The sequence below is a fragment of the Ambystoma mexicanum genome, chromosome 2q (assembly GCF_040938575.1).
Source record: "Ambystoma mexicanum isolate Mex_15411 chromosome 2q, UKY_AmexF1_1, whole genome shotgun sequence".
Taxonomy (NCBI): domain Eukaryota; kingdom Metazoa; phylum Chordata; class Amphibia; order Caudata; family Ambystomatidae; genus Ambystoma; species Ambystoma mexicanum.
In genome coordinates, this window is record NC_090924.1 from 126,045,345 (window position 1) to 126,069,614 (window position 24,270).

Below are 24,270 nucleotides of genomic sequence, written 5' to 3' on the forward strand. Positions count from 1 at the left end.
CTTTGGGTGCGAGAGGTCCCAAGGTGGTTAACTTGAGCTCCTTTTTTTTGTTTTTTCAATGTTATTTTCATTGGACAGACTCTCTGGTTTTCTCGGTAAGCAGTAGTCGATGAACAATTCACTTCCTGAACCTCTTTGCGTGCCATGTCCTTGCGACAAGCACTTTGTGTTCTCTGTTAGCTCTCAGTAACATTCCTTGATTTGCTTGTGAGTTTTGGCCGTCCGATCTCAAAGTGGAAATATGTCCTTCCCTCTGTACGCTGCATAGGCCCTCAGCTGGCATACTTGTATATGTGCGCATGCTTGATAGGACGTATGTTTTAGGCTGGATTGTGTGAGCTTCAGGCGCAAGGCATTTGATTAGTCTTTAAGCAGGTCCACTTGCACTGCCCTTTGCACCTGTTCTCCCAGTCCCTAGAAAGGTGAGTAAGCAGCTGTTTCTGTAGTGTAGTGGTTATCACGTTCGCCTCACACGCGAAAGGTCCCCGGTTCGAGACCGGGCAGAAACACTCTCTGCTGGCATTTTACACAAAATAGTTTTTTTCCCCTTTTGTCACACACAAATGTAAAGTATGAACTTATTTGCGTTCCCATGGAAATAGCATATGCTCTCAAGAGCTTGAGAAATACACTGGGAAGGCAAGCATCCTCACATGTATTCTGTATATGGGGCCAATAAAAAAATGCACGCGCTTGCATTTTGTGTATGTAATGTTGCAGAGCACAGAGAGGATTTATTTTCCCTACTGCTGGGTATTTGGGTCTCTGGGATCACAGTTGGGTCCGCTCCGTCCTCTGAAATGGTCCATATTAGTTACATAGGTTAGTGTACCAAAGAAATAATACATTTTCATATACAGCTTCTTCATTTCTGTGTTCTGAGGGATTACCAGTTGTAAGAAATGCACTTGCCGGTACAGTGATTCCCTGGCTTTCTCTGGCCCGAGAAAGCTTTTCCTCTGAAGTGGGAACAGAAGTTGGACTGCTTCTGCTGAACTTCCTGAAAGCAGAGCTGGCGGGAGGAGGGACTTTTTGAGTGCTGGGAAAATTTGAGCTGGAAATTTGCATCGGCTGGACAGAGATTGCTTGGAGCAGCCAAAATATAATAACGGCCATGGCGCTCAAGTAAAGCAGAAAGCTTTTAGTATACACCTTTTGCACTCTTGTCAACAAAGCTGGGCTCTGTGAATGCTCACCCTACGCAAGAAAAGAGAACAGACTTTGCTGGTGACCTAAATATATCTCGCCTGATCGAGCACGATCGAGCTCTGAGTGAGCAGCTGTGCAATGGTCATCTTTACCAAAGGGGAGATGCTGCTTTTTCCAGTGTCACGCCCATGCTCTCAGGGCTGGAGGGAGGAGGGCTGCTTTTTGTTTTTACAGGCAAAAGGAAAGGCCCAGCCCTCAGAGCTTCTGCCAATGCAGATCCCAGCAGGTGCAAAATAAAGGCTCTCCCCCACCTTGCCAGCTGCAGATTGATCAGAAGACTGCTAGTCTAGTGTGTTGGGCCACTTTCTCTCTTCTGTGTATCGTCCCCTCTTATTACATAAACAGCATAAGAGGAATAAAGGAAGGAAGGAAGGAAGGAAGGAACAGTGTATCGCAAGCACCTTCCACCCTGATGTCAACGGGCCACCAACCTTCGGGATGAGGAGGAGACCTGTGAAGACAGTCAGAGCGTGCCGACTGGGGCATTCATTTGGCTCATACACCGACAAGGCTTTCAGCGGCAGGAACAAACTTCAGGAATAGGCATTCTTGGCCTCGAATCCTAAGGGGGGTGCAAACGCTGAGGACAATTCCGTCAAATGCTCAAAGGACCGTGGCTCGTTGGTCTAGGGGTATGATTCTCGCTTTGGGTGCGAGAGGTCCCGGGTTCAAATCCCGGACGAGCCCAATCAAGGTGGTTAACTTGAGCTCCTTTTTTTTGTTTTTTCAATGTTATTTTCATTGGACAGACTCTCTGGTTTTCTCGGTAAGCAGTAGTCGATGAACAATTCACTTCCTGAACCTCTTTGCGTGCCATGTCCTTGCGACAAGCACTTTGTGTTCTCTGTTAGCTCTCAGTAACATTCCTTGATTTGCTTGTGAGTTTTGGCCGTCCGATCTCAAAGTGGAAATATGTCCTTCCCTCTGTACGCTGCATAGGCCCTCAGCTGGCATACTTGTATATGTGCGCATGCTTGATAGGACGTATGTTTTAGGCTGGATTGTGTGAGCTTCAGGCGCAAGGCATTTGATTAGTCTTTAAGCAGGTCCACTTGCACTGCCCTTTGCACCTGTTCTCCCAGTCCCTACAAAGGTGAGCAAGCAGCTGTTTCTGTAGTGTAGTGGTTATCACGTTCGCCTCACACGCGAAAGGTCCCCCCGGTTCGAGACCGGGCAGAAACACTCTCTGCTGGCATTTTACACAAAATAGTTTTTTTCCCCTTTTGTCACACACAAATGTAAAGTATGAACTTATTTGCGTTCCCATGGAAATAGCATATGCTCTCAAGAGCTTGAGAAATACACTGGGAAGGCAAGCATCCTCACATGTATTCTGTATATGGGGCCAATAAAAAAATGCACGCGCTTGCATTTTGTGTATGTAATGTTGCAGAGCACAGAGAGGATTTATTTTCCCTACTGCTGGGTATTTGGGTCTCTGGGATCACAGTTGGGTCCGCTCCGTCCTCTGAAATGGTCCATATTAGTTACATAGGTTAGTGTACCAAAGAAATAATACATTTTCATATACAGCTTCTTCATTTCTGTGTTCTGAGGGATTACCAGTTGTAAGAAATGCACTTGCCGGTACAGTGATTCCCTGGCTTTCTCTGGCCCGAGAAAGCTTTTCCTCTGAAGTGGGAACAGAAGTTGGACTGCTTCTGCTGAACTTCCTGAAAGCAGAGCTGGCGGGATGAGGGACTTTTTGAGTGCTGGGAAAATTTGAGCTGGAAATTTGCATCGGCTGGACAGAGATTGCTTGGAGCAGCCAAAATATAATAACGGCCATGGCGCTCAAGTAAAGCAGAAAGCTTTTAGTATACACCTTTTGCACTCTTGTCAACGAAGCTGGGCTCTGTGAATGCTCACCCTACGCAAGAAAAGAGAACAGACTTTGCTGGTGACCTAAATATATCTCGCCTGATCGAGCACGATCGAGCTCTGAGTGAGCAGCTGTGCAATGGTCATCTTTACCAAAGGGGAGATGCTGCTTTTTCCAGTGTCACGCCCATGCTCTCAGGGCTGGAGGGAGGAGGGCTGCTTTTTGTTTTTACAGGCAAAAGGAAAGGCCCAGCCCTCAGAGCTTCTGCCAATGCAGATCCCAGCAGGTGCAAAATAAAGGCTCTCCCCCACCTTGCCAGCTGCAGATTGATCAGAAGACTGCTAGTCTAGTGTGTTGGGCCACTTTCTCTCTTCTGTGTATCGTCCCCTCTTATTACATAAACAGCATAAGAGGAATAAAGGAAGGAAGGAAGGAAGGAAGGAACAGTGTATCGCAAGCACCTTCCACCCTGATGTCAATGGGCCACCAACCTTCGGGATGAGGAGGAGACCTGTGAAGACAGTCAGAGCGTGCCGACTGGGGCATTCATTTGGCTCATACACCGACAAGGCTTTCAGCGGCAGGAACAAACTTCAGGAATAGGCATTCTTGGCCTCGAATCCTAAGGGGGGTGCAAACGCTGAGGACAATTCCGTCAAATGCTCAAAGGACCGTGGCTCGTTGGTCTAGGGGTATGATTCTCGCTTTGGGTGCGAGAGGTCCCGGGTTCAAATCCCGGACGAGCCCAATCAAGGTGGTTAACTTGAGCTCCTTTTTTTTGTTTTTTCAATGTTATTTTCATTGGACAGACTCTCTGGTTTTCTCGGTAAGCAGTAGTCGATGAACAATTCACTTCCTGAACCTCTTTGCGTGCCATGTCCTTGCGACAAGCACTTTGTGTTCTCTGTTAGCTCTCAGTAACATTCCTTGATTTGCTTGTGAGTTTTGGCCGTCCGATCTCAAAGTGGAAATATGTCCTTCCCTCTGTACGCGGCATAGGCCCTCAGCTGGCATACTTGTATATGTGCGCATGCTTGATAGGACGTATGTTTTAGGCTGGATTGTGTGAGCTTCAGGCGCAAGGCATTTGATTAGTCTTTAAGCAGGTCCACTTGCACTGCCCTTTGCACCTGTTCTCCCAGTCCCTACAAAGGTGAGCAAGCAGCTGTTTCCGTAGTGTAGTGGTTATCACGTTCGCCTCACACGCGAAAGGTCCCCCCGGTTCGAGACCGGGCAGAAACACTCTCTGCTGGCATTTTACACAAAATAGTTTTTTTCCCCTTTTGTCACACACAAATGTAAAGTATGAACTTATTTGCGTTCCCATGGAAATAGCATATGCTCTCAAGAGCTTGAGAAATACACTGGGAAGGCAAGCATCCTCACATGTATTCTGTATATGGGGCCAATAAAAAAATGCACGCGCTTGCATTTTGTGTATGTAATGTTGCAGAGCACAGAGAGGATTTATTTTCCCTACTGCTGGGTATTTGGGTCTCTGGGATCACAGTTGGGTCCGCTCCGTCCTCTGAAATGGTCCATATTAGTTACATAGGTTAGTGTACCAAAGAAATAATACATTTTCATATACAGCTTCTTCATTTCTGTGTTCTGAGGGATTACCAGTTGTAAGAAATGCACTTGCCGGTACAGTGATTCCCTGGCTTTCTCTGGCCCGAGAAAGCTTTTCCTCTGAAGTGGGAACAGAAGTTGGACTGCTTCTGCTGAACTTCCTGAAAGCAGAGCTGGCGGGAGGAGGGACTTTTTGAGTGCTGGGAAAATTTGAGCTGGAAATTTGCATCGGCTGGACAGAGATTGCTTGGAGCAGCCAAAATATAATAACGGCCATGGCGCTCAAGTAAAGCAGAAAGCTTTTAGTATACACCTTTTGCACTCTTGTCAACGAAGCTGGGCTCTGTGAATGCTCACCCTACGCAAGAAAAGAGAACAGACTTTGCTGGTGACCTAAATATATCTCGCCTGATCGAGCACGATCGAGCTCTGAGTGAGCAGCTGTGCAATGGTCATCTTTACCAAAGGGGAGATGCTGCTTTTTCCAGTGTCACGCCCATGCTCTCAGGGCTGGAGGGAGGAGGGCTGCTTTTTGTTTTTACAGGCAAAAGGAAAGGCCCAGCCCTCAGAGCTTCTGCCAATGCAGATCCCAGCAGGTGCAAAATAAAGGCTCTCCCCCACCTTGCCAGCTGCAGATTGATCAGAAGACTGCTAGTCTAGTGTGTTGGGCCACTTTCTCTCTTCTGTGTATCGTCCCCTCTTATTACATAAACAGCATAAGAGGAATAAAGGAAGGAAGGAAGGAAGGAAGGAACAGTGTATCGCAAGCACCTTCCACCCTGATGTCAATGGGCCACCAACCTTCGGGATGAGGAGGAGACCTGTGAAGACAGTCAGAGCGTGCCGACTGGGGCATTCATTTGGCTCATACACCGACAAGGCTTTCAGCGGCAGGAACAAACTTCAGGAATAGGCATTCTTGGCCTCGAATCCTAAGGGGGGTGCAAACGCTGAGGACAATTCCGTCAAATGCTCAAAGGACCGTGGCTCGTTGGTCTAGGGGTATGATTCTCGCTTTGGGTGCGAGAGGTCCCGGGTTCAAATCCCGGACGAGCCCAATCAAGGTGGTTAACTTGAGCTCCTTTTTTTTGTTTTTTCAATGTTATTTTCATTGGACAGACTCTCTGGTTTTCTCGGTAAGCAGTAGTCGATGAACAATTCACTTCCTGAACCTCTTTGCGTGCCATGTCCTTGCGACAAGCACTTTGTGTTCTCTGTTAGCTCTCAGTAACATTCCTTGATTTGCTTGTGAGTTTTGGCCGTCCGATCTCAAAGTGGAAATATGTCCTTCCCTCTGTACGCTGCATAGGCCCTCAGCTGGCATACTTGTATATGTGCGCATGCTTGATAGGACGTATGTTTTAGGCTGGATTGTGTGAGCTTCAGGCGCAAGGCATTTGATTAGTCTTTAAGCAGGTCCACTTGCACTGCCCTTTGCACCTGTTCTCCCAGTCCCTACAAAGGTGAGCAAGCAGCTGTTTCTGTAGTGTAGTGGTTATCACGTTCGCCTCACACGCGAAAGGTCCCCGGTTCGAGACCGGGCAGAAACACTCTCTGCTGGCATTTTACACAAAATAGTTTTTTTCCCCTTTTGTCACACACAAATGTAAAGTATGAACTTATTTGCGTTCCCATGGAAATAGCATATGCTCTCAAGAGCTTGAGAAATACACTGGGAAGGCAAGCATCCTCACATGTATTCTGTATATGGGGCCAATAAAAAAATGCACGCGCTTGCATTTTGTGTATGTAATGTTGCAGAGCACAGAGAGGATTTATTTTCCCTACTGCTGGGTATTTGGGTCTCTGGGATCACAGTTGGGTCCGCTCCGTCCTCTGAAATGGTCCATATTAGTTACATAGGTTAGTGTACCAAAGAAATAATACATTTTCATATACAGCTTCTTCATTTCTGTGTTCTGAGGGATTACCAGTTGTAAGAAATGCACTTGCCGGTACAGTGATTCCCTGGCTTTCTCTGGCCCGAGAAAGCTTTTCCTCTGAAGTGGGAACAGAAGTTGGACTGCTTCTGCTGAACTTCCTGAAAGCAGAGCTGGCGGGAGGAGGGACTTTTTGAGTGCTGGGAAAATTTGAGCTGGAAATTTGCATCGGCTGGACAGAGATTGCTTGGAGCAGCCAAAATATAATAACGGCCATGGCGCTCAAGTAAAGCAGAAAGCTTTTAGTATACACCTTTTGCACTCTTGTCAACGAAGCTGGGCTCTGTGAATGCTCACCCTACGCAAGAAAAGAGAACAGACTTTGCTGGTGACCTAAATATATCTCGCCTGATCGAGCACGATCGAGCTCTGAGTGAGCAGCTGTGCAATGGTCATCTTTACCAAAGGGGAGATGCTGCTTTTTCCAGTGTCACGCCCATGCTCTCAGGGCTGGAGGGAGGAGGGCTGCTTTTTGTTTTTACAGGCAAAAGGAAAGGCCCAGCCCTCAGAGCTTCTGCCAATGCAGATCCCAGCAGGTGCAAAATAAAGGCTCTCCCCCACCTTGCCAGCTGCAGATTGATCAGAAGACTGCTAGTCTAGTGTGTTGGGCCACTTTCTCTCTTCTGTGTATCGTCCCCTCTTATTACATAAACAGCATAAGAGGAATAAAGGAAGGAAGGAAGGAAGGAAGGAACAGTGTATCGCAAGCACCTTCCACCCTGATGTCAATGGGCCACCAACCTTCGGGATGAGGAGGAGACCTGTGAAGACAGTCAGAGTGTGCCGACTGGGGCATTCATTTGGCTCATACACCGACAAGGCTTTCAGCGGCAGGAACAAACTTCAGGAATAGGCATTCTTGGCCTCGAATCCTAAGGGGGGTGCAAACGCTGAGGACAATTCCGTCAAATGCTCAAAGGACCGTGGCTCGTTGGTCTAGGGGTATGATTCTCGCTTTGGGTGCGAGAAATCCCGGACGAGCCCAATCAAGGTGGTTAACTTGAGCTCCTTTTTTTTGTTTTTTCAATGTTATTTTCATTGGACAGACTCTCTGGTTTTCTCGGTAAGCAGTAGTCGATGAACAATTCACTTCCTGAACCTCTTTGCGTGCCATGTCCTTGCGACAAGCACTTTGTGTTCTCTGTTAGCTCTCAGTAACATTCCTTGATTTGCTTGTGAGTTTTGGCCGTCCGATCTCAAAGTGGAAATATGTCCTTCCCTCTGTACGCTGCATAGGCCCTCAGCTGGCATACTTGTATATGTGCGCATGCTTGATAGGACGTATGTTTTAGGCTGGATTGTGTGAGCTTCAGGCGCAAGGCATTTGATTAGTCTTTAAGCAGGTCCACTTGCACTGCCCTTTGCACCTGTTCTCCCAGTCCCTACAAAGGTGAGCAAGCAGCTGTTTCTGTAGTGTAGTGGTTATCACGTTCGCCTCACACGCGAAAGGTCCCCCCGGTTCGAGACCGGGCAGAAACACTCTCTGCTGGCATTTTACACAAAATAGTTTTTTTCCCCTTTTGTCACACACAAATGTAAAGTATGAACTTATTTGCGTTCCCATGGAAATAGCATATGCTCTCAAGAGCTTGAGAAATACACTGGGAAGGCAAGCATCCTCACATGTATTCTGTATATGGGGCCAATAAAAAAATGCACGCGCTTGCATTTTGTGTATGTAATGTTGCAGAGCACAGAGAGGATTTATTTTCCCTACTGCTGGGTATTTGGGTCTCTGGGATCACAGTTGGGTCCGCTCCGTCCTCTGAAATGGTCCATATTAGTTACATAGGTTAGTGTACCAAAGAAATAATACATTTTCATATACAGCTTCTTCATTTCTGTGTTCTGAGGGATTACCAGTTGTAAGAAATGCACTTGCCGGTACAGTGATTCCCTGGCTTTCTCTGGCCCGAGAAAGCTTTTCCTCTGAAGTGGGAACAGAAGTTGGACTGCTTCTGCTGAACTTCCTGAAAGCAGAGCTGGCGGGAGGAGGGACTTTTTGAGTGCTGGGAAAATTTGAGCTGGAAATTTGCATCGGCTGGACAGAGATTGCTTGGAGCAGCCAAAATATAATAACGGCCATGGCGCTCAAGTAAAGCAGAAAGCTTTTAGTATACACCTTTTGCACTCTTGTCAACGAAGCTGGGCTCTGTGAATGCTCACCCTACGCAAGAAAAGAGAACAGACTTTGCTGGTGACCTAAATATATCTCGCCTGATCGAGCACGATCGAGCTCTGAGTGAGCAGCTGTGCAATGGTCATCTTTACCAAAGGGGAGATGCTGCTTTTTCCAGTGTCACGCCCATGCTCTCAGGGCTGGAGGGAGGAGGGCTGCTTTTTGTTTTTACAGGCAAAAGGAAAGGCCCAGCCCTCAGAGCTTCTGCCAATGCAGATCCCAGCAGGTGCAAAATAAAGGCTCTCCCCCACCTTGCCAGCTGCAGATTGATCAGAAGACTGCTAGTCTAGTGTGTTGGGCCACTTTCTCTCTTCTGTGTATCGTCCCCTCTTATTACATAAACAGCATAAGAGGAATAAAGGAAGGAAGGAAGGAAGGAAGGAACAGTGTATCGCAAGCACCTTCCACCCTGATGTCAATGGGCCACCAACCTTCGGGATGAGGAGGAGACCTGTGAAGACAGTCAGAGCGTGCCGACTGGGGCATTCATTTGGCTCATACACCGACAAGGCTTTCAGCGGCAGGAACAAACTTCAGGAATAGGCATTCTTGGCCTCGAATCCTAAGGGGGGTGCAAACGCTGAGGACAATTCCGTCAAATGCTCAAAGGACCGTGGCTCGTTGGTCTAGGGGTATGATTCTCGCTTTGGGTGCGAGAGGTCCCGGGTTCAAATCCCGGACGAGCCCAATCAAGGTGGTTAACTTGAGCTCCTTTTTTTTGTTTTTTCAATGTTATTTTCATTGGACAGACTCTCTGGTTTTCTCGGTAAGCAGTAGTCGATGAACAATTCACTTCCTGAACCTCTTTGCGTGCCATGTCCTTGCGACAAGCACTTTGTGTTCTCTGTTATCTCTCAGTAACATTCCTTGATTTGCTTGTGAGTTTTGGCCGTCCGATCTCAAAGTGGAAATATGTCCTTCCCTCTGTACGCTGCATAGGCCCTCAGCTGGCATACTTGTATATGTGCGCATGCTTGATAGGACGTATGTTTTAGGCTGGATTGTGTGAGCTTCAGGCGCAAGGCATTTGATTAGTCTTTAAGCAGGTCCACTTGCACTGCCCTTTGCACCTGTTCTCCCAGTCCCTACAAAGGTGAGCAAGCAGCTGTTTCTGTAGTGTAGTGGTTATCACGTTCGCCTCACACGCGAAAGGTCCCCGGTTCGAGACCGGGCAGAAACACTCTCTGCTGGCATTTTACACAAAATAGTTTTTTTCCCCTTTTGTCACACACAAATGTAAAGTATGAACTTATTTGCGTTCCCATGGAAATAGCATATGCTCTCAAGAGCTTGAGAAATACACTGGGAAGGCAAGCATCCTCACATGTATTCTGTATATGGGGCCAATAAAAAAATGCACGCGCTTGCATTTTGTGTATGTAATGTTGCAGAGCACAGAGAGGATTTATTTTCCCTACTGCTGGGTATTTGGGTCTCTGGGATCACAGTTGGGTCCGCTCCGTCCTCTGAAATGGTCCATATTAGTTACATAGGTTAGTGTACCAAAGAAATAATACATTTTCATATACAGCTTCTTCATTTCTGTGTTCTGAGGGATTACCAGTTGTAAGAAATGCACTTGCCGGTACAGTGATTCCCTGGCTTTCTCTGGCCCGAGAAAGCTTTTCCTCTGAAGTGGGAACAGAAGTTGGACTGCTTCTGCTGAACTTCCTGAAAGCAGAGCTGGCGGGAGGAGGGACTTTTTGAGTGCTGGGAAAATTTGAGCTGGAAATTTGCATCGGCTGGACAGAGATTGCTTGGAGCAGCCAAAATATAATAACGGCCATGGCGCTCAAGTAAAGCAGAAAGCTTTTAGTATACACCTTTTGCACTCTTGTCAACGAAGCTGGGCTCTGTGAATGCTCACCCTACGCAAGAAAAGAGAACAGACTTTGCTGGTGACCTAAATATATCTCGCCTGATCGAGCACGATCGAGCTCTGAGTGAGCAGCTGTGCAATGGTCATCTTTACCAAAGGGGAGATGCTGCTTTTTCCAGTGTCACGCCCATGCTCTCAGGGCTGGAGGGAGGAGGGCTGCTTTTTGTTTTTACAGGCAAAAGGAAAGGCCCAGCCCTCAGAGCTTCTGCCAATGCAGATCCCAGCAGGTGCAAAATAAAGGCTCTCCCCCACCTTGCCAGCTGCAGATTGATCAGAAGACTGCTAGTCTAGTGTGTTGGGCCACTTTCTCTCTTCTGTGTATCGTCCCCTCTTATTACATAAACAGCATAAGAGGAATAAAGGAAGGAAGGAAGGAAGGAAGGAAGGAAGGAAGGAACAGTGTATCGCAAGCACCTTCCACCCTGATGTCAATGGGCCACCAACCTTCGAGATGAGGAGGAGACCTGTGAAGACAGTCAGAGCGTGCCGACTGGGGCATTCATTTGGCTCATACACCGACAAGGCTTTCAGCGGCAGGAACAAACTTCAGGAATAGGCATTCTTGGCCTCGAATCCTAAGGGGGGTGCAAACGCTGAGGACAATTCCGTCAAATGCTCAAAGGACCGTGGCTCGTTGGTCTAGGGGTATGATTCTCGCTTTGGGTGCGAGAGGTCCCGGGTTCAAATCCCGGACGAGCCCAATCAAGGTGGTTAACTTGAGCTCCTTTTTTTTGTTTTTTCAATGTTATTTTCATTGGACAGACTCTCTGGTTTTCTCGGTAAGCAGTAGTCGATGAACAATTCACTTCCTGAACCTCTTTGCGTGCCATGTCCTTGCGACAAGCACTTTGTGTTCTCTGTTAGCTCTCAGTAACATTCCTTGATTTGCTTGTGAGTTTTGGCCGTCCGATCTCAAAGTGGAAATATGTCCTTCCCTCTGTACGCTGCATAGGCCCTCAGCTGGCATACTTGTATATGTGCGCATGCTTGATAGGACGTATGTTTTAGGCTGGATTGTGTGAGCTTCAGGCGCAAGGCATTTGATTAGTCTTTAAGCAGGTCCACTTGCACTGCCCTTTGCACCTGTTCTCCCAGTCCCTACAAAGGTGAGCAAGCAGCTGTTTCTGTAGTGTAGTGGTTATCACGTTCGCCTCACACGCGAAAGGTCCCCGGTTCGAGACCGGGCAGAAACACTCTCTGCTGGCATTTTACACAAAATAGTTTTTTTCCCCTTTTGTCACACACAAATGTAAAGTATGAACTTATTTGCGTTCCCATGGAAATAGCATATGCTCTCAAGAGCTTGAGAAATACACTGGGAAGGCAAGCATCCTCACATGTATTCTGTATATGGGGCCAATAAAAAAATGCACGCGCTTGCATTTTGTGTATGTAATGTTGCAGAGCACAGAGAGGATTTATTTTCCCTACTGCTGGGTATTTGGGTCTCTGGGATCACAGTTGGGTCCGCTCCGTCCTCTGAAATGGTCCATATTAGTTACATAGGTTAGTGTACCAAAGAAATAATACATTTTCATATACAGCTTCTTCATTTCTGTGTTCTGAGGGATTACCAGTTGTAAGAAATGCACTTGCCGGTACAGTGATTCCCTGGCTTTCTCTGGCCCGAGAAAGCTTTTCCTCTGAAGTGGGAACAGAAGTTGGACTGCTTCTGCTGAACTTCCTGAAAGCAGAGCTGGCGGGAGGAGGGACTTTTTGAGTGCTGGGAAAATTTGAGCTGGAAATTTGCATCGGCTGGACAGAGATTGCTTGGAGCAGCCAAAATATAATAACGGCCATGGCGCTCAAGTAAAGCAGAAAGCTTTTAGTATACACCTTTTGCACTCTTGTCAACGAAGCTGGGCTCTGTGAATGCTCACCCTACGCAAGAAAAGAGAACAGACTTTGCTGGTGACCTAAATATATCTCGCCTGATCGAGCACGATCGAGCTCTGAGTGAGCAGCTGTGCAATGGTCATCTTTACCAAAGGGGAGATGCTGCTTTTTCCAGTGTCACGCCCATGCTCTCAGGGCTGGAGGGAGGAGGGCTGCTTTTTGTTTTTACAGGCAAAAGGAAAGGCCCAGCCCTCAGAGCTTCTGCCAATGCAGATCCCAGCAGGTGCAAAATAAAGGCTCTCCCCCACCTTGCCAGCTGCAGATTGATCAGAAGACTGCTAGTCTAGTGTGTTGGGCCACTTTCTCTCTTCTGTGTATCGTCCCCTCTTATTACATAAACAGCATAAGAGGAATAAAGGAAGGAAGGAAGGAAGGAAGGAACAGTGTATCGCAAGCACCTTCCACCCTGATGTCAATGGGCCACCAACCTTCGGGATGAGGAGGAGACCTGTGAAGACAGTCAGAGCGTGCCGACTGGGGCATTCATTTGGCTCATACACCGACAAGGCTTTCAGCGGCAGGAACAAACTTCAGGAATAGGCATTCTTGGCCTCGAATCCTAAGGGGGGTGCAAACGCTGAGGACAATTCCGTCAAATGCTCAAAGGACCGTGGCTCGTTGGTCTAGGGGTATGATTCTCGCTTTGGGTGCGAGAGGTCCCGGGTTCAAATCCCGGACGAGCCCAATCAAGGTGGTTAACTTGAGCTCCTTTTTTTTGTTTTTTCAATGTTATTTTCATTGGACAGACTCTCTGGTTTTCTCGGTAAGCAGTAGTCGATGAACAATTCACTTCCTGAACCTCTTTGCGTGCCATGTCCTTGCGACAAGCACTTTGTGTTCTCTGTTAGCTCTCAGTAACATTCCTTGATTTGCTTGTGAGTTTTGGCCGTCCGATCTCAAAGTGGAAATATGTCCTTCCCTCTGTACGCTGCATAGGCCCTCAGCTGGCATACTTGTATATGTGCGCATGCTTGATAGGACGTATGTTTTAGGCTGGATTGTGTGAGCTTCAGGCGCAAGGCATTTGATTAGTCTTTAAGCAGGTCCACTTGCACTGCCCTTTGCACCTGTTCTCCCAGTCCCTACAAAGGTGAGCAAGCAGCTGTTTCTGTAGTGTAGTGGTTATCACGTTCGCCTCACACGCGAAAGGTCCCCCCGGTTCGAGACCGGGCAGAAACACTCTCTGCTGGCATTTTACACAAAATAGTTTTTTTCCCCTTTTGTCACACACAAATGTAAAGTATGAACTTATTTGCGTTCCCATGGAAATAGCATATGCTCTCAAGAGCTTGAGAAATACACTGGGAAGGCAAGCATCCTCACATGTATTCTGTATATGGGGCCAATAAAAAAATGCACGCGCTTGCATTTTGTGTATGTAATGTTGCAGAGCACAGAGAGGATTTATTTTCCCTACTGCTGGGTATTTGGGTCTCTGGGATCACAGTTGGGTCCGCTCCGTCCTCTGAAATGGTCCATATTAGTTACATAGGTTAGTGTACCAAAGAAATAATACATTTTCATATACAGCTTCTTCATTTCTGTGTTCTGAGGGATTACCAGTTGTAAGAAATGCACTTGCCGGTACAGTGATTCCCTGGCTTTCTCTGGCCCGAGAAAGCTTTTCCTCTGAAGTGGGAACAGAAGTTGGACTGCTTCTGCTGAACTTCCTGAAAGCAGAGCTGGCGGGAGGAGGGACTTTTTGAGTGCTGGGAAAATTTGAGCTGGAAATTTGCATCGGCTGGACAGAGATTGCTTGGAGCAGCCAAAATATAATAACGGCCATGGCGCTCAAGTAAAGCAGAAAGCTTTTAGTATACACCTTTTGCACTCTTGTCAACGAAGCTGGGCTCTGTGAATGCTCACCCTACGCAAGAAAAGAGAACAGACTTTGCTGGTGACCTAAATATATCTCGCCTGATCGAGCACGATCGAGCTCTGAGTGAGCAGCTGTGCAATGGTCATCTTTACCAAAGGGGAGATGCTGCTTTTTCCAGTGTCACGCCCATGCTCTCAGGGCTGGAGGGAGGAGGGCTGCTTTTTGTTTTTACAGGCAAAAGGAAAGGCCCAGCCCTCAGAGCTTCTGCCAATGCAGATCCCAGCAGGTGCAAAATAAAGGCTCTCCCCCACCTTGCCAGCTGCAGATTGATCAGAAGACTGCTAGTCTAGTGTGTTGGGCCACTTTCTCTCTTCTGTGTATCGTCCCCTCTTATTACATAAACAGCATAAGAGGAATAAAGGAAGGAAGGAAGGAAGGAAGGAACAGTGTATCGCAAGCACCTTCCACCCTGATGTCAATGGGCCACCAACCTTCGGGATGAGGAGGAGACCTGTGAAGACAGTCAGAGCGTGCCGACTGGGGCATTCATTTGGCTCATACACCGACAAGGCTTTCAGCGGCAGGAACAAACTTCAGGAATAGGCATTCTTGGCCTCGAATCCTAAGGGGGGTGCAAACGCTGAGGACAATTCCGTCAAATGCTCAAAGGACCGTGGCTCGTTGGTCTAGGGGTATGATTCTCGCTTTGGGTGCGAGAGGTCCCGGGTTCAAATCCCAGACGAGCCCAATCAAGGTGGTTAACTTGAGCTCCTTTTTTTTGTTTTTTCAATGTTATTTTCATTGGACAGACTCTCTGGTTTTCTCGGTAAGCAGTAGTCGATGAACAATTCACTTCCTGAACCTCTTTGCGTGCCATGTCCTTGCGACAAGCACTTTGTGTTCTCTGTTAGCTCTCAGTAACATTCCTTGATTTGCTTGTGAGTTTTGGCCGTCCGATCTCAAAGTGGAAATATGTCCTTCCCTCTGTACGCTGCATAGGCCCTCAGCTGGCATACTTGTATATGTGCGCATGCTTGATAGGACGTATGTTTTAGGCTGGATTGTGTGAGCTTCAGGCGCAAGGCATTTGATTAGTCTTTAAGCAGGTCCACTTGCACTGCCCTTTGCACCTGTTCTCCCAGTCCCTACAAAGGTGAGCAAGCAGCTGTTTCTGTAGTGTAGTGGTTATCACGTTCGCCTCACACGCGAAAGGTCCCCGGTTCGAGACCGGGCAGAAACACTCTCTGCTGGCATTTTACACAAAATAGTTTTTTTCCCCTTTTGTCACACACAAATGTAAAGTATGAACTTATTTGCGTTCCCATGGAAATAGCATATGCTCTCAAGAGCTTGAGAAATACACTGGGAAGGCAAGCATCCTCACATGTATTCTGTATATGGGGCCAATAAAAAAATGCACGCGCTTGCATTTTGTGTATGTAATGTTGCAGAGCACAGAGAGGATTTATTTTCCCTACTGCTGGGTATTTGGGTCTCTGGGATCACAGTTGGGTCCGCTCCGTCCTCTGAAATGGTCCATATTAGTTACATAGGTTAGTGTACCAAAGAAATAATACATTTTCATATACAGCTTCTTCATTTCTGTGTTCTGAGGGATTACCAGTTGTAAGAAATGCACTTGCCGGTACAGTGATTCCCTGGCTTTCTCTGGCCCGAGAAAGCTTTTCCTCTGAAGTGGGAACAGAAGTTGGACTGCTTCTGCTGAACTTCCTGAAAGCAGAGCTGGCGGGAGGAGGGACTTTTTGAGTGCTGGGAAAATTTGAGCTGGAAATTTGCATCGGCTGGACAGAGATTGCTTGGAGCAGCCAAAATATCATAACGGCCATGGCGCTCAAGTAAAGCAGAAAGCTTTTAGTATACACCTTTTGCACTCTTGTCAACGAAGCTGGGCTCTGTGAATGCTCACCCTACGCAAGAAAAGAGAACAGACTTTGCTGGTGACCTAAATATATCTCGCCTGATCGAGCACGATCGAGCTCTGAGTGAGCAGCTGTGCAATGGTCATCTTTACCAAAGGGGAGATGCTGCTTTTTCCAGTGTCACGCCCATGCTCTCAGGGCTGGAGGGAGGAGGGCTGCTTTTTGTTTTTACAGGCAAAAGGAAAGGCCCAGCCCTCAGAGCTTCTGCCAATGCAGATCCCAGCAGGTGCAAAATAAAGGCTCTCCCCCACCTTGCCAGCTGCAGATTGATCAGAAGACTGCTAGTCTAGTGTGTTGGGCCACTTTCTCTCTTCTGTGTATCGTCCCCTCTTATTACATAAACAGCATAAGAGGAATAAAGGAAGGAAGGAAGGAAGGAAGGAACAGTGTATCGCAAGCACCTTCCACCCTGATGTCAATGGGCCACCAACCTTCGGGATGAGGAGGAGACCTGTGAAGACAGTCAGAGTGTGCCGACTGGGGCATTCATTTGGCTCATACACCGACAAGGCTTTCAGCGGCAGGAACAAACTTCAGGAATAGGCATTCTTGGCCTCGAATCCTAAGGGGGGTGCAAACGCTGAGGACAATTCCGTCAAATGCTCAAAGGACCGTGGCTCGTTGGTCTAGGGGTATGATTCTCGCTTTGGGTGCGAGAAATCCCGGACGAGCCCAATCAAGGTGGTTAACTTGAGCTCCTTTTTTTTGTTTTTTCAATGTTATTTTCATTGGACAGACTCTCTGGTTTTCTCGGTAAGCAGTAGTCGATGAACAATTCACTTCCTGAACCTCTTTGCGTGCCATGTCCTTGCGACAAGCACTTTGTGTTCTCTGTTAGCTCTCAGTAACATTCCTTGATTTGCTTGTGAGTTTTGGCCGTCCGATCTCAAAGTGGAAATATGTCCTTCCCTCTGTACGCTGCATAGGCCCTCAGCTGGCATACTTGTATATGTGCGCATGCTTGATAGGACGTATGTTTTAGGCTGGATTGTGTGAGCTTCAGGCGCAAGGCATTTGATTAGTCTTTAAGCAGGTCCACTTGCACTGCCCTTTGCACCTGTTCTCCCAGTCCCTACAAAGGTGAGCAAGCAGCTGTTTCTGTAGTGTAGTGGTTATCACGTTCGCCTCACACGCGAAAGGTCCCCCCGGTTCGAGACCGGGCAGAAACACTCTCTGCTGGCATTTTACACAAAATAGTTTTTTTCCCCTTTTGTCACACACAAATGTAAAGTATGAACTTATTTGCGTTCCCATGGAAATAGCATATGCTCTCAAGAGCTTGAGAAATACACTGGGAAGGCAAGCATCCTCACATGTATTCTGTATATGGGGCCAATAAAAAAATGCACGCGCTTGCATTTTGTGTATGTAATGTTGCAGAGCACAGAGAGGATTTATTTTCCCTACTGCTGGGTATTTGGGTCTCTGGGATCACAGTTGGGTCCGCTCCGTCCTCTGAAATGGTCCATATTAGTTACATAGGTTAGTGTACCAAAGAAATAATACATTTTCATATACAGCTTCTTCATTTCTGTGTTCTGAGGGATTACCAGTTGTAAGAAATGCACTTGCCGGTACAGTGATTCCCTGGCTTTCTCTGGCCCGAGAAAGCTTTTCCTCTGAAGTGGGAACAGAAGTTGGACTGCTTCTGCTGAACTTCCTGAAAGCAGAGCTGGCGGGAGGAGGGACTTTTTGAGTGCTGGGAAAATTTGAGCTGGAAATTTGCATCGGCTGGACAGAGATTGCTTGGAGCAGCCAAAATATAATAACGGCCATGGCGCTCAAGTAAAGCAGAAAGCTTTTAGTATACACCTTTTGCACTCTTGTCAACGAAGCTGGGCTCTGTGAATGCTCACCCTACGCAAGAAAAGAGAACAGACTTTGCTGGTGACCTAAATATATCTCGCCTGATCGAGCACGATCGAGCTCTGAGTGAGCAGCTGTGCAATGGTCACCTTTACCAAAGGGGAGATGCTGCTTTTTCCAGTGTCACGCCCATGCTCTCAGGGCTGGAGGGAGGAGGGCTGCTTTTTGTTTTTACAGGCAAAAGGAAAGGCCCAGCCCTCAGAGCTTCTGCCAATGCAGATCCCAGCAGGTGCAAAATAAAGGCTCTCCCCCACCTTGCCAGCTGCAGATTGATCAGAAGACTGCTAGTCTAGTGTGTTGGGCCACTTTCTCTCTTCTGTGTATCGTCCCCTCTTATTACATAAACAGCATAAGAGGAATAAAGGAAGGAAGGAAGGAAGGAAGGAACAGTGTATCGCAAGCACCTTCCACCCTGATGTCAATGGGCCACCAACCTTCGGGATGAGGAGGAGACCTGTGAAGACAGTCAGAGCGTGCCGACTGGGGCATTCATTTGGCTCATACACCGACAAGGCTTTCAGCGGCAGGAACAAACTTCAGGAATAGGCATTCTTGGCCTCGAATCCTAAGGGGGGTGCAAACGCTGAGGACAATTCCGTCAAATGCTCAAAGGACCGTGGCTCGTTGGTCTAGGGGTATGATTCTCGCTTTGGGTGCGAGAGGTCCCGGGTTCAAATCCCGGACGAGCCCAATCAAGGTGGTTAACTTGAGCTCCTTTTTTTTGTTTTTTCAATGTTATTTTCATTGGACAGACTCTCTGGTTTTCTCGGTAAGCAGTAGTCGATGAACAATTCACTTCCTGAACCTCTTTGCGTGCCATGTCCTTGCGACAAGCACTTTGTGTTCTCTGTTAGCTCTCAGTAACATTCCTTGATTTGCTTGTGAGTTTTGGCCGTCCGATCTCAAAGTGGAAATATGTCCTTCCCTCTGTACGCTGCATAGGCCCTCAGCTGGCATACTTGTATATGTGCGCATGCTTGATAGGACGTATGTTTTAGGCTGGATTGTGTGAGCTTCAGGCGCAAGGCATTTGATTAGTCTTTAAGCAGGTCCACTTGCACTGCCCTTTGCACCTGTTCTCCCAGTCCCTACAAAGGTGAGCAAGCAGCTGTTTCTGTAGTGTAGTGGTTATCACGTTCGCCTCACACGCGAAAGGTCCCCGGTTCGAGACCGGGCAGAAACACTCTCTGCTGGCATTTTACACAAAATAGTTTTTTTCCCCTTTTGTCACACACAAATGTAAAGTATGAACTTATTTGCGTTCCCATGGAAATAGCATATGCTCTCAAGAGCTTGAGAAATACACTGGGAAGGCAAGCATCCTCACATGTATTCTGTATATGGGGCCAATAAAAAAATGCACGCGCTTGCATTTTGTGTATGTAATGTTGCAGAGCACAGAGAGGATTTATTTTCCCTACTGCTGGGTATTTGGGTCTCTGGGATCACAGTTGGGTCCGCTCCGTCCTCTGAAATGGTCCATATTAGTTACATAGGTTAGTGTACCAAAGAAATAATACATTTTCATATACAGCTTCTTCATTTCTGTGTTCTGAGGGATTACCAGTTGTAAGAAATGCACTTGCCGGTACAGTGATTCCCTGGCTTTCTCTGGCCCGAGAAAGCTTTTCCTCTGAAGTGGGAACAGAAGTTGGACTGCTTCTGCTGAACTTCCTGAAAGCAGAGCTGGCGGGAGGAGGGACTTTTTGAGTGCTGGGAAAATTTGAGCTGGAAATTTGCATCGGCTGGACAGAGATTGCTTGGAGCAGCCAAAATATAATAACGGCCATGGCGCTCAAGTAAAGCAGAAAGCTTTTAGTATACACCTTTTGCACTCTTGTCAACGAAGCTGGGCTCTGTGAATGCTCACCCTACGCAAGAAAAGAGAACAGACTTTGCTGGTGACCTAAATATATCTCGCCTGATCGAGCACGATCGAGCTCTGAGTGAGCAGCTGTGCAATGGTCATCTTTACCAAAGGGGAGATGCTGCTTTTTCCAGTGTCACGCCCATGCTCTCAGGGCTGGAGGGAGGAGGGCTGCTTTTTGTTTTTACAGGCAAAAGGAAAGGCCCAGCCCTCAGAGCTTCTGCCAATGCAGATCCCAGCAGGTGCAAAATAAAGGCTCTCCCCCACCTTGCCAGCTGCAGATTGATCAGAAGACTGCTAGTCTAGTGTGTTGGGCCACTTTCTCTCTTCTGTGTATCGTCCCCTCTTATTACATAAACAGCATAAGAGGAATAAAGGAAGGAAGGAAGGAAGGAAGGAAGGAACAGTGTATCGCAAGCACCTTCCACCCTGATGTCAATGGGCCACCAACCTTCGGGATGAGGAGGAGACCTGTGAAGACAGTCAGAGCGTGCCGACTGGGGCATTCATTTGGCTCATACACCGACAAGGCTTTCAGCGGCAGGAACAAACTTCAGGAATAGGCATTCTTGGCCTCGAATCCTAAGGGGGGTGCAAACGCTGAGGACAATTCCGTCAAATGCTCAAAGGACCGTGGCTCGTTGGTCTAGGGGTATGATTCTCGCTTTGGGTGCGAGAGGTCCCGGGTTCAAATCCCGGACGAGCCCAATCAAGGTGGTTAACTTGAGCTCCTTTTTTTTGTTTTTTCAATGTTATTTTCATTGGACAGACTCTCTGGTTTTCTCGGTAAGCAGTAGTCGATGAACAATTCACTTCCTGAACCTCTTTGCGTGCCATGTCCTTGCGACAAGCACTTTGTGTTCTCTGTTAGCTCTCAGTAACATTCCTTGATTTGCTTGTGAGTTTTGGCCGTCCGATCTCAAAGTGGAAATATGTCCTTCCCTCTGTACGCTGCATAGGCCCTCAGCTGGCATACTTGTATATGTGCGCATGCTTGATAGGACGTATGTTTTAGGCTGGATTGTGTGAGCTTCAGGCGCAAGGCATTTGATTAGTCTTTAAGCAGGTCCACTTGCACTGCCCTTTGCACCTGTTCTCCCAGTCCCTACAAAGGTGAGCAAGCAGCTGTTTCTGTAGTGTAGTGGTTATCACGTTCGCCTCACACGCGAAAGGTCCCCGGTTCGAGACCGGGCAGAAACACTCTCTGCTGGCATTTTACACAAAATAGTTTTTTTCCCCTTTTGTCACACACAAATGTAAAGTATGAACTTATTTGCGTTCCCATGGAAATAGCATATGCTCTCAAGAGCTTGAGAAATACACTGGGAAGGCAAGCATCCTCACATGTATTCTGTATATGGGGCCAATAAAAAAATGCACGCGCTTGCATTTTGTGTATGTAATGTTGCAGAGCACAGAGAGGATTTATTTTCCCTACTGCTGGGTATTTGGGTCTCTGGGATCACAGTTGGGTCCGCTCCGTCCTCTGAAATGGTCCATATTAGTTACATAGGTTAGTGTACCAAAGAAATAATACATTTTCATATACAGCTTCTTCATTTCTGTGTTCTGAGGGATTACCAGTTGTAAGAAATGCACTTGCCGGTACAGTGATTCCCTGGCTTTCTCTGGCCCGAGAAAGCTTTTCCTCTGAAGTGGGAACAGAAGTTGGACTGCTTCTGCTGAACTTCCTGAAAGCAGAGCTGGCGGGAGGAGGGACTTTTTGAGTGCTGGGAAAATTTGAGCTGGAAATTTGCATCGGCTGGACAGAGATTGCTTGGAGCAGCCAAAATATAATAACGGCCATGGCGCTCAAGTAAAGCAGAAAGCTTTTAGTATACACCTTTTGCACTCTTGTCAACGAAGCAGGGCTCTGTGAATGCTCACCCTACGCAAGAAAAGAGAACAGACTTTGCTGGTGACCTAAATATATCTCGCCTGATCGAGCACGATCGAGCTCTGAGTGAGCAGCTGTGCAATGGTCATCTTTACCAAAGGGGAGATGCTGCTTTTTCCAGTGTCACGCCCATGCTCTCAGGGCTGGAGGGAGGAGGGCTGCTTTTTGTTTTTACAGGCAAAAGGAAAGGCCCAGCCCTCAGAGCTTCTGCCAATGCAGATCCCAGCAGGTGCAAAATAAAGGCTCTCCCCCACCTTGCCAGCTGCAGATTGATCAGAAGACTGCTAGTCTAGTGTGTTGGGCCACTTTCTCTCTTCTGTGTATCGTCCCCTCTTATTACATAAACAGCATAAGAGGAATAAAGGAAGGAAGGAAGGAAGGAAGGAAGGAAGGAAGGAAGGAAGGAACAGTGTATCGCAAGCACCTTCCACCCTGATGTCAATGGGCCACCAACCTTCGGGATGAGGAGGAGACCTGTGAAGACAGTCAGAGCGTGCCGACTGGGGCATTCATTTGGCTCATACACCGACAAGGCTTTCAGCGGCAGGAACAAACTTCAGGAATAGGCATTCTTGGCCTCGAATCCTAAGGGGGGTGCAAACGCTGAGGACAATTCCGTCAAATGCTCAAAGGACCGTGGCTCGTTGGTCTAGGGGTATGATTCTCGCTTTGGGTGCGAGAGGTCCTGGGTTCAAATCCCGGACGAGCCCAATCAAGGTGGTTAACTTGAGCTCCTTTTTTTTGTTTTTTCAATGTTATTTTCATTGGACAGACTCTCTGGTTTTCTCGGTAAGCAGTAGTCGATGAACAATTCACTTCCTGAACCTCTTTGCGTGCCATGTCCTTGCGACAAGCACTTTGTGTTCTCTGTTAGCTCTCAGTAACATTCCTTGATTTGCTTGTGAGTTTTGGCCGTCCGATCTCAAAGTGGAAATATGTCCTTCCCTCTGTACGCTGCATAGGCCCTCAGCTGGCATACTTGTATATGTGCGCATGCTTGATAGGACGTATGTTTTAGGCTGGATTGTGTGAGCTTCAGGCGCAAGGCATTTGATTAGTCTTTAAGCAGGTCCACTTGCACTGCCCTTTGCACCTGTTCTCCCAGTCCCTACAAAGGTGAGCAAGCAGCTGTTTCTGTAGTGTAGTGGTTATCACGTTCGCCTCACACGCGAAAGGTCCCCGGTTCGAGACCGGGCAGAAACACTCTCTGCTGGCATTTTACACAAAATAGTTTTATTCCCCTTTTGTCACACACAAATGTAAAGTATGAACTTATTTGCGTTCCCATGGAAATAGCATATGCTCTCAAGAGCTTGAGAAATACACTGGGAAGGCAAGCATCCTCACATGTATTCTGTATATGGGGCCAATAAAAAAATGCACGCGCTTGCATTTTGTGTATGTAATGTTGCAGAGCACAGAGAGGATTTATTTTCCCTACTGCTGGGTATTTGGGTCTCTGGGATCACAGTTGGGTCCGCTCCGTCCTCTGAAATGGTCCATATTAGTTACATAGGTTAGTGTACCAAAGAAATAATACATTTTCATATACAGCTTCTTCATTTCTGTGTTCTGAGGGATTACCAGTTGTAAGAAATGCACTTGCCGGTACAGTGATTCCCTGGCTTTCTCTGGCCCGAGAAAGCTTTTCCTCTGAAGTGGGAACAGAAGTTGGACTGCTTCTGCTGAACTTCCTGAAAGCAGAGCTGGCGGGAGGAGGGACTTTTTGAGTGCTGGGAAAATTTGAGCTGGAAATTTGCATCGGCTGGACAGAGATTGCTTGGAGCAGCCAAAATATAATAACGGCCATGGCGCTCAAGTAAAGCAGAAAGCTTTTAGTATACACCTTTTGCACTCTTGTCAACGAAGCTGGGCTCTGTGAATGCTCACCCTACGCAAGAAAAGAGAACAGACTTTGCTGGTGACCTAAATATATCTCGCCTGATCGAGCACGATCGAGCTCTGAGTGAGCAGCTGTGCAATGGTCATCTTTACCAAAGGGGAGATGCTGCTTTTTCCAGTGTCACGCCCATGCTCTCAGGGCTGGAGGGAGGAGGGCTGCTTTTTGTTTTTACAGGCAAAAGGAAAGGCCCAGCCCTCAGAGCTTCTGCCAATGCAGATCCCAGCAGGTGCAAAATAAAGGCTCTCCCCCACCTTGCCAGCTGCAGATTGATCAGAAGACTGCTAGTCTAGTGTGTTGGGCCACTTTCTCTCTTCTGTGTATCGTCCCCTCTTATTACATAAACAGCATAAGAGGAATAAAGGAAGGAAGGAAGGAAGGAAGGAACAGTGTATCGCAAGCACCTTCCACCCTGATGTCAATGGGCCACCAACCTTCGGGATGAGGAGGAGACCTGTGAAGACAGTCAGAGCGTGCCGACTGG

General features: G+C 47.4%; 21 non-coding genes across 21 annotated transcripts; all 21 read left to right on the plus strand.

Moving 5' to 3' along the window:
- Positions 1 to 436: 436 nt before the first annotated feature.
- TRNAV-CAC (transfer RNA valine (anticodon CAC)) lies at positions 437 to 509 on the plus strand. Its single transcript has one exon. It is a non-coding gene; the product is annotated as a tRNA-Val (tRNA).
- A 1,315-nt stretch (positions 510 to 1,824) lies between these two features.
- TRNAP-UGG (transfer RNA proline (anticodon UGG)) lies at positions 1,825 to 1,896 on the plus strand. The gene has a single exon. It is a non-coding gene; the product is annotated as a tRNA-Pro (tRNA).
- Positions 1,897 to 2,316: 420 nt separating this feature from the next.
- TRNAV-CAC (transfer RNA valine (anticodon CAC)) lies at positions 2,317 to 2,391 on the plus strand. Its single transcript has one exon. It is a non-coding gene; the product is annotated as a tRNA-Val (tRNA).
- Positions 2,392 to 3,706: 1,315 nt separating this feature from the next.
- Positions 3,707 to 3,778, plus strand: TRNAP-UGG (transfer RNA proline (anticodon UGG)). The gene has a single exon. It is a non-coding gene; the product is annotated as a tRNA-Pro (tRNA).
- A 1,810-nt stretch (positions 3,779 to 5,588) lies between these two features.
- TRNAP-UGG (transfer RNA proline (anticodon UGG)) lies at positions 5,589 to 5,660 on the plus strand. The gene has a single exon. It is a non-coding gene; the product is annotated as a tRNA-Pro (tRNA).
- A 420-nt stretch (positions 5,661 to 6,080) lies between these two features.
- Positions 6,081 to 6,153, plus strand: TRNAV-CAC (transfer RNA valine (anticodon CAC)). The gene has a single exon. It is a non-coding gene; the product is annotated as a tRNA-Val (tRNA).
- Positions 6,154 to 7,947: 1,794 nt separating this feature from the next.
- On the plus strand, positions 7,948 to 8,022 carry TRNAV-CAC (transfer RNA valine (anticodon CAC)). The gene has a single exon. It is a non-coding gene; the product is annotated as a tRNA-Val (tRNA).
- Positions 8,023 to 9,337: 1,315 nt separating this feature from the next.
- On the plus strand, positions 9,338 to 9,409 carry TRNAP-UGG (transfer RNA proline (anticodon UGG)). Its single transcript has one exon. It is a non-coding gene; the product is annotated as a tRNA-Pro (tRNA).
- A 420-nt stretch (positions 9,410 to 9,829) lies between these two features.
- On the plus strand, positions 9,830 to 9,902 carry TRNAV-CAC (transfer RNA valine (anticodon CAC)). Its single transcript has one exon. It is a non-coding gene; the product is annotated as a tRNA-Val (tRNA).
- A 1,327-nt stretch (positions 9,903 to 11,229) lies between these two features.
- TRNAP-UGG (transfer RNA proline (anticodon UGG)) lies at positions 11,230 to 11,301 on the plus strand. Its single transcript has one exon. It is a non-coding gene; the product is annotated as a tRNA-Pro (tRNA).
- A 420-nt stretch (positions 11,302 to 11,721) lies between these two features.
- TRNAV-CAC (transfer RNA valine (anticodon CAC)) lies at positions 11,722 to 11,794 on the plus strand. Its single transcript has one exon. It is a non-coding gene; the product is annotated as a tRNA-Val (tRNA).
- Positions 11,795 to 13,109: 1,315 nt separating this feature from the next.
- Positions 13,110 to 13,181, plus strand: TRNAP-UGG (transfer RNA proline (anticodon UGG)). Its single transcript has one exon. It is a non-coding gene; the product is annotated as a tRNA-Pro (tRNA).
- A 420-nt stretch (positions 13,182 to 13,601) lies between these two features.
- On the plus strand, positions 13,602 to 13,676 carry TRNAV-CAC (transfer RNA valine (anticodon CAC)). Its single transcript has one exon. It is a non-coding gene; the product is annotated as a tRNA-Val (tRNA).
- A 1,807-nt stretch (positions 13,677 to 15,483) lies between these two features.
- TRNAV-CAC (transfer RNA valine (anticodon CAC)) lies at positions 15,484 to 15,556 on the plus strand. The gene has a single exon. It is a non-coding gene; the product is annotated as a tRNA-Val (tRNA).
- Positions 15,557 to 17,350: 1,794 nt separating this feature from the next.
- Positions 17,351 to 17,425, plus strand: TRNAV-CAC (transfer RNA valine (anticodon CAC)). Its single transcript has one exon. It is a non-coding gene; the product is annotated as a tRNA-Val (tRNA).
- A 1,315-nt stretch (positions 17,426 to 18,740) lies between these two features.
- TRNAP-UGG (transfer RNA proline (anticodon UGG)) lies at positions 18,741 to 18,812 on the plus strand. Its single transcript has one exon. It is a non-coding gene; the product is annotated as a tRNA-Pro (tRNA).
- Positions 18,813 to 19,232: 420 nt separating this feature from the next.
- Positions 19,233 to 19,305, plus strand: TRNAV-CAC (transfer RNA valine (anticodon CAC)). Its single transcript has one exon. It is a non-coding gene; the product is annotated as a tRNA-Val (tRNA).
- A 1,319-nt stretch (positions 19,306 to 20,624) lies between these two features.
- TRNAP-UGG (transfer RNA proline (anticodon UGG)) lies at positions 20,625 to 20,696 on the plus strand. Its single transcript has one exon. It is a non-coding gene; the product is annotated as a tRNA-Pro (tRNA).
- Positions 20,697 to 21,116: 420 nt separating this feature from the next.
- Positions 21,117 to 21,189, plus strand: TRNAV-CAC (transfer RNA valine (anticodon CAC)). Its single transcript has one exon. It is a non-coding gene; the product is annotated as a tRNA-Val (tRNA).
- A 1,335-nt stretch (positions 21,190 to 22,524) lies between these two features.
- On the plus strand, positions 22,525 to 22,596 carry TRNAP-UGG (transfer RNA proline (anticodon UGG)). Its single transcript has one exon. It is a non-coding gene; the product is annotated as a tRNA-Pro (tRNA).
- Positions 22,597 to 23,016: 420 nt separating this feature from the next.
- Positions 23,017 to 23,089, plus strand: TRNAV-CAC (transfer RNA valine (anticodon CAC)). Its single transcript has one exon. It is a non-coding gene; the product is annotated as a tRNA-Val (tRNA).
- The last annotated feature ends 1,181 nt before the right edge of the window (positions 23,090 to 24,270 follow it).